Source organism: Gracilinanus agilis, chromosome 2 (genome assembly GCF_016433145.1).
Source record: "Gracilinanus agilis isolate LMUSP501 chromosome 2, AgileGrace, whole genome shotgun sequence".
NCBI classification, from domain to species: domain Eukaryota; kingdom Metazoa; phylum Chordata; class Mammalia; order Didelphimorphia; family Didelphidae; genus Gracilinanus; species Gracilinanus agilis.
The window spans coordinates 75,335,895-75,349,702 of record NC_058131.1 but is presented as its reverse complement, the minus strand read 5'-3'; positions in this window follow the sequence as shown (position 1 = coordinate 75,349,702).

Below are 13,808 nucleotides of genomic sequence, written 5' to 3'. Positions count from 1 at the left end.
GGCAGTAGGGGTTGGGGAGGGGGCGGGATCGGTTGGGGGGAGGGAACGGGTTGAGAGGGCAGTAGGGGTTGGGGAGGGGGCGGGATCGGTTGGGGGGAGGGAACGGGTTGAGAGGGCAGTAGGGGTTGGGGAGGGGGCGGGATCGGTTGGGGGGAGGGAACGGGTTGAGAGGGCAGTAGGGGTTGGGGAGGGGGCGGGATCGGTTGGGGGAAGGGAACGGGTTGAGGAGAGGGTGTGTCAGGAGCGCTTTCATAGGAGGAATCCTCGAAGGCGGAACTATTGAGGAATAATTCTCTCTTTTGTTGGAACTTTTTTATAAACTGTTTCCTCCTTCTTAAATGCTTAGCATGTTTTTTTATATAAGCTAGCAGTTGCTCTAGGCCTTCCTCCATATTCTCCATTCTCTTCTCCATCTTACTAAATCTCTCTGATTTAGTGTCATCCAGCTTCTCTGGCAGTTTCTTTTGAGAGAAGTAAAGATAAACTATTCCGCCTACTATGAGTATTATCACACTTACTATCACACCTACATACAGTGCATCAAACAATCCTGTAAGTGTATTTTCTGTTGTTCCTGTTCCAAAACAAATCAACGTAACAGTCCATAATATGGACTGGAACCAGAGTCTTATAGTTTGAATTCTAGTATATATTTCCGCAGTAATGCTTCGAAACCCCCACATTCTTACTCACAGTAGATATCACTAGTGGGCAAGGCCTTCCTCTTACTAAGGGTTGGGCTATAGAACTAGTTGTATTGTTTTGGGTCAAGACTTCCTTTTGTTGCATCAAGTGATCCAGAACGAACTTTGGGTACTAATGAATGGACTGATGGGGTTTTTGAACAGTTACCTTAATTGTACATGTTATGCTGATTGGGGACTGCCCCCAATTGGGTTTCTTGTCAACGCGCTTAGCAAAACATTGGTTTTGCTTTCTCTCTTTTCCATTTCCCTCTTATCTCTAACTATTGTAGTTAGAAGGACCTTTGTGGTAGAAGATGTTTGTGTAACATGATCACTTGGGGTGACTAGGCACCCAATGATCATCAGGGGGGATTGTGTAAATAGAAATTAGCTCTATCCCATTAATAGTCAAAAATCTACCCAACCCGGGCGTGCTAATGATGTCACTCCCACCTCCCTTAGTGGGGAGGGGAGAGAGTGACCCACACGTGACAATAAGTAACAAATCAAGAATAAGGGACTGCCCTTTGGGCAGTCCAAATCAATGTAGAAACTGCCATTTGTCCATTTGAATTAGAGGTGGACCACAGGAAGTGATGAAAGACACATTCTCTTTAAGTAAGTCAGTGAACTTCCTGTAGAGGTAGTTGGCGTCTGGAACTGGAAGAAGAAGCATCTCCTGAGACCACAGACAGATTACACTCTGTATTGTCACGTGGGTAAGTTAGGCTGGCTTCCTTGGCCTAGTTGGCCAATTCTAAACTCTGCCTATCCGGCTGTTGGGCCTTGCGGCTTACAGCTTCATTTATTTAGACTTCTAACCTCCCTCTTCTCTTTATCCCTACTCACCTTCCTGATTGTAAATAAACTCCTCAACCCGATTCTGACTTGGGTCTGATTTAATTACGGAATCAACCTGAATTGTTGATTCCTGGCGGCCACATAATTTTAATATATAAATATAATAACTAAATTTTATTTCTTACAGTTTAGAGACAAAGGGTTTAAGCTTTTATTAGTGATAGTAGACATACTGACTAGATGGCCAGAAGTGTTTCTAGCTAAGAAATGTACAGCAGCATTTGTAGTTAAAGTCCTACTGAAGGAGATTATTCCTTGATTTGGAATTACAAGCAGTCTGGATTCAGATCAGGGATCTCATTTTTTTAGAAACTGTGCTGAAAGAAGTTTATGAAAATTTGGGGATAAAAGCCAGTTTTCACACACTTTATCACCCACAGAGCTCAGGTCAAGTCAAGAGACTGAAGAGAGAGGTTAAGACTCTCATTGGCAAGATCTCTTCAGAGACTTACTTGAAATGGACAGAAATTCTCCCTTTGTTTCTGTTCCATTTCAGAACTTGTCCAAGTGGAGACTTATATCTTTCTCCATTCAAGATGCTGTACAGTCTTGCAATTTGGAAAGAGAAAATGTGTAAACCTTGCTACATTTTGATGGTAGGAGGAGATTGCCAGTTAGGAAAATACATACAAGCATGCAATCAAGTATAAAAGAACTCCATGAAAGGGCATCATCCAACAAACAATGCCTTTGGATTTTTCTTTGCACACTATTAAACCAGGAAATAAGAGTCTATGCGAGGAATTTCAATAGAAAAATAGCTACAGAGCATAAATGGGTTGGGCCATTTGAAGTTCTACTAACTACACCAAGTTCAGTGAAAGTATCAGGAAAAAAATTCCTGCATTCACTGTTCCCATACAAAGTTTAAAAAATCTTATACCAGTAGAGGAAATCAAAGTACAAATAGACATGATAGAGAAAGTAATGAGAATGAAAATCAATCAGAAACAATAGAAATAGGTCAAAATGCAAAACTAGTTCCAGAAACAGTTCCAGAAGAAGATGATGACAACAGTCAAGTATAGACAACAGACAAAAAGCTAGACAACAGGCAACAATACTCACAAGTGGACAAAACAATGCAGGAAGAAAAGAAATACAGCCCAGAAGAAAAGAATGAACAAAAGCTGCAAGAACAGACAGAGGAATTTTTGGACAGGAAAGAGAGATAATAAAATCTCTGAATCTTGAAAATACTTGTAAATAAGAAGTGGACAAATGAAAACTGGAACTTACGTAAGAAAAATGACATAGATCACAAACACACAATATTTCATATGATAGGGACATCCAACAAGTACATAACTTGGAAGAATGAAGAGAAACATCCAGCAACAATGAGAAGAGGAAGTCTGAAGACAGCTATAAGTATCACATGCAACACAACATAAAAAGGTCTACACAATTCACAAACTAATATATTTAATGACCTCATGTAGATAAATGAGAGTCTGTGATTGGAATAATGGAAAATATGTAAATATTTAGCTAGATCCATAAGGTCTTTTTTTTTTTTATAGGCAATGGGGGTCAAGTGACTTGCCCAGGGTCACACAGCTGGGAAGTGTCTGAGGCCAGATTTGAACCTAGGACCTCCCATCTCTAGGCCTGGCTCTCAATCCACTGAGCTACCCAGCTGCCCCCCCATAAGGTCTTAATTAGATAGGTAGATCACATCAGGGATTAGGGAACTGCATAATTGTTTGTATATTTTGTACATACTCTATACAATTATAAATATTTGTTACATAGGTTTGCAATTGTATTTATATAGCTTGTGAATAGTATATAATAGCTTTTTGATAGATTGCACATAGAATATGTATAGAATAGGATAGAGAAACTAGTATAAGGTATTTTAACAGTTTAGCATTAAGGTTAAGAGTTTGTGTAGTCAATTCATAGGTTATCAGATTGCTTAGGAATAGAATTTAAACTGCATTGGCAGAACTGTTTTTCCTTGATGAAGTTCTTTGTGAAAGCCTCAGCTAATAGTTAAGGTTATATTTTTGCATAGTGATAAGCATAGATAGAGAATTGTTGTATTAGTCTCAAATTATAAAAACAAGGAATAGGAATAGTAGTGGTATTGATTTTTGGATAAATTCCTGTGTTCAACATTTGTATTTTGTGTTCTGTAGTCATTTTTGTAAACCCCAATCCGTAACCCATATCTTTCCAGGGGAATGCCTTAGTCTAGGAATAGTTATATAGAACTAGCATAGCATAATGTAGAGGGGATTTTTTAATTTTATTTTGGGGTGATTAGAAAATAGCATAGAGTAAGAATATAATTAAGGTAAGTATTAAGATTCACGGAGCACCAACCTTGGGAAAGTAGGGGATATGTGAAAGGGGACGAGATGAAGGAATGGATTTCTGACACAAATATGCCATAGAATGCAGGAGGCAGTGAGAGAAGAGGCCAAAGGTCATTTGGAACCCTCAAGCAAGAGGCTGCTGGGAAACTTAATGGGTTTGGGGGGAAGTCTGATCTTGGCCTGGAAAGGAGAGTCAGCTCCCAGAGACTTCTGGAGGACTGGAAATTTCCCTTATAACTGTGATTCTCAACTACTCAAAGAAGCCATTAGCCTGAAGACATCTTACTGTGCTAAATTGAGGTAATATCTGTGTAAACCAGATCAATGGCTAGTTACTGCAAAGGGGTCACTCTGTGGGGGACTGGCCAAGCCTGAAGCTCATCTCTCCATTAATAGCTAATTCTAGAGACTATATTCTTTTCATATTTAGCCTAGGTTAGCCATAACAGATTTCATCATCAGAGAGACTAAGGCCAGCCTGGGGCTTTTAAATGAGGGCTTAAAGACTTGAACTACTGACCATTACTTTCAGCAAGGGAACACCTATTGCCCTCTTTCCCCAATCCTTGTCCCTTAAAACCCTTGTAATAAACTTTCAACCAACATTTAGAAAAAGCAGTCATGTTTATTATCAAAAGAAGATCAAAGGGTGACTGGTGGGTGGAGGTTTTTTCCCTTGGAGGGAGAGCTCTCACAGACTCAGGTAAAAGTCAAGCCTCCTGAGTTTCCTGCAATTGCTCTCCCTCTGGAAGCAGCTCTTTTCAGAGGAGGATAGTAAAGTGGGGCTAGGTTAAAGCAAAATTTCCTAGCCAAATGTCTATTCCTTTCTCCTGAAGTATTCTCCATTCTGACATAGGATGCTGCATCACCTTACTTGCTCACCATTCTAACAGATAGTGACAGAGGGTGGTCATTTGCTCTATGTCTGAGGAGGGAAAACCCTGACAAGTCAAGTCACCCAAACCACTTGACCAGTCATTTATATCAACAACATGGGGTTTTCCTTGCCTTTTTACAATATATATAATGAGCAGGCAAAGTAGGAAGTATTCTTCTATTAAGAGGTATTTTGGGGAAAGAGAAGACTTTGACACACTTAGGGTAAAGTGAAATAAAAACACCTACTTCCAAAGTAGTTAAGAAATACAATAAATGGCCACAAGCTCAAAAAGACCTTTTGAAAGAGCTTTAAAAAAGACCTCAAAAAATAAATGAGAGTGAGGAAAACTAGAAAAAAAAGAGCAATGCAAAAAAACTCAAGAAAATTATGAAGGATCACTAAAATGGAAAAATAGGTTCATAAATTTAAAGAATAAAATTAGGAACTAGAATTGAACAAGAAGAATCTAACGATTTCATAAGACAACAAGAAATGACACAAACTGAAAAGAATGAAATAATAGAAGAGAATATGAAATATTTTATCACAATAAAAACTGACTTGACAAATAGATCAAGAAGAGACAATATAAGAATAGTTGGTCTACCAGAAAGTGACAATTAAAAAACAAAGCAGAAAAGAAAAGAAGTTAGACATCACACCTCAAGAAATCATCAATGAAAACTGCACAGAAATTTTAGAAACAGAAGATAAAATAGAAGTTGAAAGAATACAATACTCACTACCCAAAAAGAAACCAAAAGTGCAAAATGCATGGGAACATCATTCCTAAGATCCATAGCTCCCAGACAAAGGGTAAAATACTACTATCAACAACAACAAAAAAAGTCCAATAGAGATACAGTTAGCAATCACAATGTTAAAAGAATGCCTGTTATGTAATATAGAATTTCACAGAGTTAAAGAACTGGGCTTACAACCAAGAATAGCATATCCAGCAAAGATAAGCCTATCTATAAAAGAAAAAAAATAGACTTTTTTTAAAACCCAAAGAGTTTTAAATATTTGAGAAAAATCCAAGAACTCAGCAGAAAATTTGATAGATAAGAAACATATAAATGTATGATTCTAGTACAGAAAAATGTCATTTATGGCCCCTGTGAAAGGCATCATTGTCTGTATTTTGAAGGGGTTGATATGGGAGGAAGACTAGGAGTTAGGGGAATGTAATGTAATGAACAAAAATTTTAGTGGAACAGATAAGGAGGAGTAGTGGAATCACTCTCTCATATTGAGGAGAAAAGAGTGGAGCAACTGTGTCATGGGTAAGGGGATGTGAGGGTAGAGAGCTGTGAGTACTATAACCCAACTCTCATCCTACCTAGGACAAAAAAAAAGAACATGCACTGAGGATAGAAATTTTCTTTAAGTATAGAGAAATAGGCAGGAAGAATAGAATAAGGGAGGGACTGGGAGTCCTCTTAGGGGACTGAAAGGACGGGAAGGAAGGGTGGGTTGAATGAGAGGAAGATAAGGGGATAAGTAAATAGAAGAAGGGGAGAGTACATATCAAAAAATTGTGGTATATGTTGGTGATGGAATACTATTGTGCTTAAAGGAATAATAAACTGGAGGAATTCCATGTGAACTAGAAAGACCTCCAGGAATTGATGCAGAGTGAAAGGAGCAGAGCCAGAAGAACATTGTACACAGAGGCTGATACACTGTGGGAAAATTGAATGTAATAGACATCTGTACTAGCAGCAATGCAATGACCCAAGACAATTCTGAGGGATTTATGGAAAGAAACACTACCAACATTCAGAGGGAGAACTACAGGAGTGGAAACACAGAAGAAAAACAACTTCTTAGACACTTGGGTTGATTAGGACATGATTGGGGATGTAGACCCGAAAAGACCACACCAATGTAACTATCAATAATATGTAAATAAGTCTTGACTGACTACATATATTAAAACCAGTGGAAAGGCAAGTTAGCTATGCGGGGCAGGGGGGGCAGGGTTGAGGGGATCAAGGGTAAAGTAAAAACATGACTTATGTAACCATGGAAAATTTTTCTAAAAATAAAAAATTTTAAAATTTTAAAAAAGGCATGAGAGTAGAGTGAAAGGGAAGGGAATTAAGAAGTAGGAGGGCACAGTTGGAGAATAAGGAAGGGGTTTTTGGAAAGGATAATTTTCTTTAGAAAGAAGGGTCAAGTCTGAACTAGAAGGCTGGGGAAAAAGACAGGGAAGAGTTTTCAGGAAGTGATGTTAATAGGAGAGGTATTGATCAAAGGATATTAGACTTCTGGAAAAGAATGAGGTAGAAGGAAATGAAAGGGTGTAAACAGTAAGAAGAAATTAAGTATATGGAAATACACAACTAATAACTATAACATTGAGTATGCTGGGATGAATTCAGACAGTGATGGACTTTAATTTCCCTGCCTCAGAACTAGATGAATCTAACCAAAAAATAAACAAGAAAAAGTTAAGGAGATGATTAAGACTTTAAATAAGATTAATAAAATAGATATTTGGAGAGCCACCACATACCTGCATGAGGTTAGTAGTAGATCTAAGCCTAAACATGCATAGAAGATAAACAGAGTTTCTGGTAGGAGAACAATTGCTTAGAGAACATAAATATTCTGCCTAATTCTTATTTTAGCAATTATTATACTGTGGAGATAATCCTGCATACCTAAGGAGTTGTAGCACTTGAACAAATATTCTACTTGGTACAACCAAACTGGAAACACTTGTTTTGGAAAGAGTATGGTCCTGGCAATAGATTGTGTGCCTGGTCTCTAATGATCAATCTAAGCAACATATAGTTACTAGTAATATATATTAACTGACAAACATGTAGGCTGAAGTGATCAAATTAAATGCTATTAGAAGGGGCAGCTGGGTAGCTCAGTGGAGTGAGAGTCAGGCCTAGAGACAGGAGGTCCTAGGTTCAAACCCGGCCTCAGCCACTTCCCAGCTATGTGACCCTGGGCAAGTCACTTGACCCCCATTGCCCACCCTTACCAATCTTCCACCTATGAGACAATACACCGAAGTACAAGGGTTTAAAAAAAATTAAATGCTATTAGAAAGATGGAGAAATAAGTCTAATATTACATTGCTAGATCATCTATCTTTTCTTAAATTATTTTTTAGACAACAAGATCAAAATATATTATTATCTCTAAAGTTGTTCAATCTCACTAACCTAGAGATGCCATTACTAGGATTAGGCCCTAAAAGCATTATTGAGAGGGTACACTCATTGCAGTTTTGTTTGTCATGACAAAATAACTGAAAATAACACAAATGCAATGAATGAGAGAAATGTCTGAAGAGATTGTTATATTTGAATGTAATATATTATATTATGTTATTAGGAATGATAAATAATAGAAATGTAAGGGAAATAAGGGGAATATATAAAGAAAGGAAAGAGAATAAGAATAATATATACCATGATTAAATTAAAAAAATATAAGCTACAAAATCAAAAGAATGCATCCAATAAAACAAATCCAAAGGGAACCCAAAAGCAGATGATATTCATATTAGTACACACAATAATTCATATACTTTTATAAATTGTAACCAATGTAGTTTGTGGTTTTGCACATAATCGTTTATATAATAAGAATATTATATAACAGATAAATAAAATGATATAAAATATAATAAATAAAAACAATAGAAAACAATAAATAAATAAATAAATGAAGGTGCAAATAAATACTGTAGTATACAGAATTGGGGTGATATAGTTTTTTCTAGCTTTGGCTGAGTTCCAAAAGCTGTTAGAGGTTTGGAATCTTGAGGAAAAGACAGTTGGCTGGATCTTCCATGGAGGGAGGTTGTCAATGAGCCGAGCTGCTTTGATTATCTAGCTTTAATATTGAAATTTAGCCTAGCTTTGATATATTTACTTAAGAAATTATTATTTTAGATAAACCCTTTATATCTTCCTTTCCTAATACCATCCCTGCCTTCCCTCCCTTACCTTATATGTCTGTGGAGTTAATAAGGAGAGTAATTATAGAGGAGTTAAATCTGTGAAGAGTTACCTAATTGACAGCATTAGTTATAGTTAGTCAGTCATCATTTATTCCTTTAGATAGCAATAGCACTTTGTAAAGCTGAGTTTAAAGGTAGGTCCTTACTCAGACTCCATCTTTACTTCCCTTCCCCCACCTGAGGTTCCTGAGACAACTGATAGGGCTTTCCTTTGATCTACCTTCCTAACAAACATCCTTCAAACAAAATAAACCCTTTTGTGTTTCAACAGCCCTATTAGTATAGTTTGTCTGTTAGTTATCAAGAGGGAAGAAGAGGGAAAGAAACAACATACTCTGGGCTTAGAGGGAAGCTGGGGCATCCATCTTAAAGGAAGGTGTTACTTCAAAACAAGTCCCTTCCTGTGAAATTAACTAAAGCCTGTTTGTTAATTTCAGTCTAGTCTATTTCCCTCAGCTTGTGTTTGAGTCTAAGTCCAAGTCTGTAAGCCTACTGTGTTTGTCTGTTTAGTTTAATTTCTCTTCTCCCTGAAAATTTCTGTTTCCCTTCTGTATTATACTCCTGACTTCAGTCCTATTATACCCTGAATCTCCTTTAATCCCAGCCTACCTGTAACCGAGATTACCCACTTAGATTATCTCCAACATCCTCCTTTCAAACTCCCTTATACCCCACCTTTCCTAAAATTATTCCCATTACAATACATAAATAAAAGGTTACAGCACAATATACAATGTCTCAGCTAAACAAAGAAAGTGGGTGCTAGCAATCATAATCTCTGACAAAATTAAAGTTAATCGATATAGAAGAGGTAAATAAAAGCTTACATTTTGTTAGAAGGTACCATAGATTCTGAAGCATTATCGATAGTAAACATATATGAATCATATCCAAGTTTTTGAAGGGAAAATTAAATAAATTATGGGGGGAATAGATGACAAAACAATAGTAGTAGTGTAACTCAACTTTCCCCTTAAAGAACTACATAAATCTAATGAAAATATATAAAAAAGTCGAGGAGATGAACAGAATCTTAGATAAGATAAACATGATAGATATCTGGAGAAATTGAACAAGAATATAAAGTATTATACCTTCTTTAATTAAAAAAAAACACATACTTTACTCCTTTGGTCTTTGAATCAAGGGCTAGGGAATTGGGAGTTGTGACTTGCCCAGGGTCACATAGATCAGATGTGTCTGAGGTCAGATTTGAACCCAGAACCTTTCATCTCAGTGCCTGGTTCTCAATCCAATGAGCCACCTAGCTGCCTCCAAGTGTATATCTTCTTTTAACCACATATTAGAGCAAAAAATAAAAAAAAAAAACTAAAAATAAAAAACATTATACTTAAGTGTAGAAAAGCAAAATAATTAAAAGCATATTTTTCAGATCATAAAACAATAAAAATAGAACATCATAAGGGACAATGGAAAAAAGTAAAAAAAAATTAAATTAAGACTAAATAACAATCTTAATGAGTTATAGAAAAAGTGGTAATTAGAGGATAATTTCTCTCTCAATTTTTATCATTTAAATAAAGAGGAAATGATCAATAAATTAGGAATGTGATTTAAAAAACTAGAAAAAGAACACATTTAAAATCCTCAATGAAATTACAAATTGGAAATCATAAAAATCAAAGGCAAGAACAACAAAATTTAGTGTAAGAAAGTCATCGAGCTAATAAATTAAGTCAGCAGGTGGTTTTAAGCAAAAATCAACAAAATAGATAAACTATTGGTTTATATGATTTTAAAAAGAGTTTAAAACCAAGAATGAAAAGGAGGAATATACCACCAAAGAAGATGAAATTAAAGTTATTATATGACTTATTTATTATCCTATTAAAAACACTTGACAAATCCGGCCTCAGACACTTCCCAGCTGTGTGACCCTGGGCAAGTCACTTGACCCCCATTGCCTACCCTTACCACTCTTCCACCTATAAGTCAATACACAGAAGTTAAGGGTTAAAAAAAAATCAGAAAAAAAACACTTGAAAGCGTAGCTTAAATGATTTTTATTTAATATTATAAAAAAAGCCTTTATCTAAAATGTACATCAAGTATTATTTGTAATGAGAATAAGCTAGAAGCCTTCCAATCAAATTACTAGAAATGGTAGAGAAAGGAATTTTTATTTTCCTGTTATTTTGGGGGGTGTGGTTAGCAGGTTCAAATATTTCTTACGTCATCATCTAGTCCTCATTTCTTCATACATCTCAATTTATTTACTGGTATACTTTGGTTCCAAAGCCATTGCCACTATGATCTCTAAAAATGATGATAATTTATGTGGGTTTGTTTTATCTCTTGCTACATTGATAAAATTTTTGATAGTTTCAACTTTACATTAAATGTCTATGATCTTCCATATATTACATCGTTCTATTTGCAAAAAAGAGGTATGGAAACAGGAATGACTCAAAAATGAATACTGGCGTGACAGAGCCAACAGAAAAAAAAAAGATAAAGCAGTGTTCCAGCCCAGAAAAATATGGAAAGACAACAAAAAAGGCTCAGCTCACTGTGGTAAGAGGAGAGTGAACTGAAAAAGCCTGAGAGGAATGGCAAAGGGAAAATAAAACCACACAGCCCTCTCATTCCATCCTTAGTGAGGTAAGAACAGAAAATGAGTGGCAGAGGGAGGAAAGCATGTCTGCAGAGTCAAGTAGAGAAGCCAGTCTTGACCTACCCCAGGTAGCACTGGAAGGAATTCAGTTCAACAAGGTCCAGCCTCAGCGAGGATTGGGCAGGACCCAACTTGAACCAGATGGACGAACAACTGCAAACCTCCACTTGGACAGGCCTATCACCCCATCTCTGCAGAATGAGGCAACTGAGCCCATTTTGGGCATAGTACAAGCTAGGAGTAGTTCTTCCTGCACTCTAGGAATATGACTAAGCTCCAGAATATTATAAACAACATCAAAAATAGACTGAAAACATATATTACTAACAAAGAACTACAAGAAGAGTTAAAACACGAAATTCCTCTTACAATAACCACAGACAAAATAAAATGCCTGGGAATGAATATATCTGCCCAAACCCAGGGGCTACACAAATATAACCACAATATATTTTTACACCATGTCATATTTAAATAATTGGAGAAATATTAATTGTTCATGGGTGGGCAAAGCCAATATAATTAAATTGACAATCCTACCTAATCTACTTATTCAATGCCATTCAAATCCAATTACATATATATATACTTTATATATATATACATATATATATCGTATGTATATATACATATATATATATATACATCTTATTGAGCTAAAAATATCAAAAGTTATTTGGAAGAACAAAAGGTAAAGAATATCAAGTGAAGTTAAAATACAAATAAAGGAAGTTTAGGATTATATGATTTTAAACTATATTATTATAAAGCAATAATTATTAAAACTATTTGGTACTGGTTAAGAACTAGAAAGGTATATCCATGGAAAAGAAAAGAAAAAACAAAAAGTATCAAAAGATTACAATAACTTTGTATTTAATACAAGTAGTTATCTAAGTTCTGGGTATAATGACTAAGTATTGAATAAAAATTGGTGGAACAATTAGAAAGTAGTTTGGCAGAAACAAATATAGACCAATATCTTACATGGTTGACTAAGATAAAATAAAAATAAATACATGACCTACACATAAAAGGAGATATCACGAACAAATAAAAAGAACAGTCATGTTATCTAACACATTTGTGGATAGGAAAGAATTTTATGGGTAAACAATAGCTGGAGACCATTTTTGGTTATAAAATGAGTAATTTTAATTACATTTAATTAAAAAAAAGTTTCATACAAATAAACCTACTGTAACCTAAGCAAGAATGAAAGTAGAAAATTTTGGGGGAAATTCTAGGCAGTTTCTCATATAGAGATGTCATATCTAAAATATCTAGAGAATTTTGTCAAATTTATATGAGTAAAAACTATCTCCCAACTAACAAATGGTCAGAAGATATGAGAAGACATAAAAATGGGGACACTAATACACTGTTGATTGAACTGGGAGCTGATACAACTATTTTGGAGAGCAATTTAGAATAATGCCCAGAACAGATATAAAATTCTATACCCTTACACCTAGTAATTCTATTGCTGGGTCTGTTTCCTAAGGGAATTAGAGGGAAAGGAAATAAATCTATATGTTCAGCCAGCCCCACGAGAACCTAGTGATTGCCCTGCCCTGGCTCTGGCTCTGGCACTGTAGGTAGAGTGGGGCAGGGGTGGGTCATCAGTTTGCCCTTTGGTAGGAGTAATTTTACCCCCTTATAGTGTGGAAATGCCCAAACCCTGACTTACCTTCAGGGCTGGGCGCTCTGATGAGCCCCTTCACTTCTCTGATTTTGGTTTTTGTCCTTCTGAGGCTCTTTATATCTGTAGGTGGTGAAGAGAGGAAATTCTTTGTGTCTACTCTGTGTCCGTTTTAACCTGGAAGTCCCAGAAATACCTGTTAAGTAAGAATACAAAGCATTTCCCAGTTGACAACTTAGCAAATGATAGGAAAGCCAATTTTCAGATGAAGAAATTAAAATTATCTTTAATCAAGAGAAAAAAAATGTTCTAGATCACTACTGATTAGAGAAATGTGAACCAAAACAACTCTGAAGTACTTCGTCATTCATCAGATTATCTAACAGGACAAAAAAGGAAAATTATATGTGTTGGAGGTAATGTGGAATATCAGGACACTGCTACACTGCTGGTGGAGCTGTAAACTGATAAAACCATTCTAGAGAACAATCTGGAACCATACTCAAAGAGCCATAAAATGATAAAATGAAACTTTGACCCAGCGATACCACTTCTAAATCTGTATCCCAAAAAGATTAAAGAGAGGAAAAGAACCTACCTGAAAAAAAAAAAAAAGCTTTATAGAAGTTCTTTTTGTGGTGGCAAAGAATTAGAAACTGAAGGGATGTCCATCAAGTTGTAGTATATGATAGTGAAAGAATACTACTGTGCCATAAGAAATAACAAACAAGATAATCATACACAGACAAAAAACAAAACAAAACAAAACACCATAAAGACATATAAAGTGAT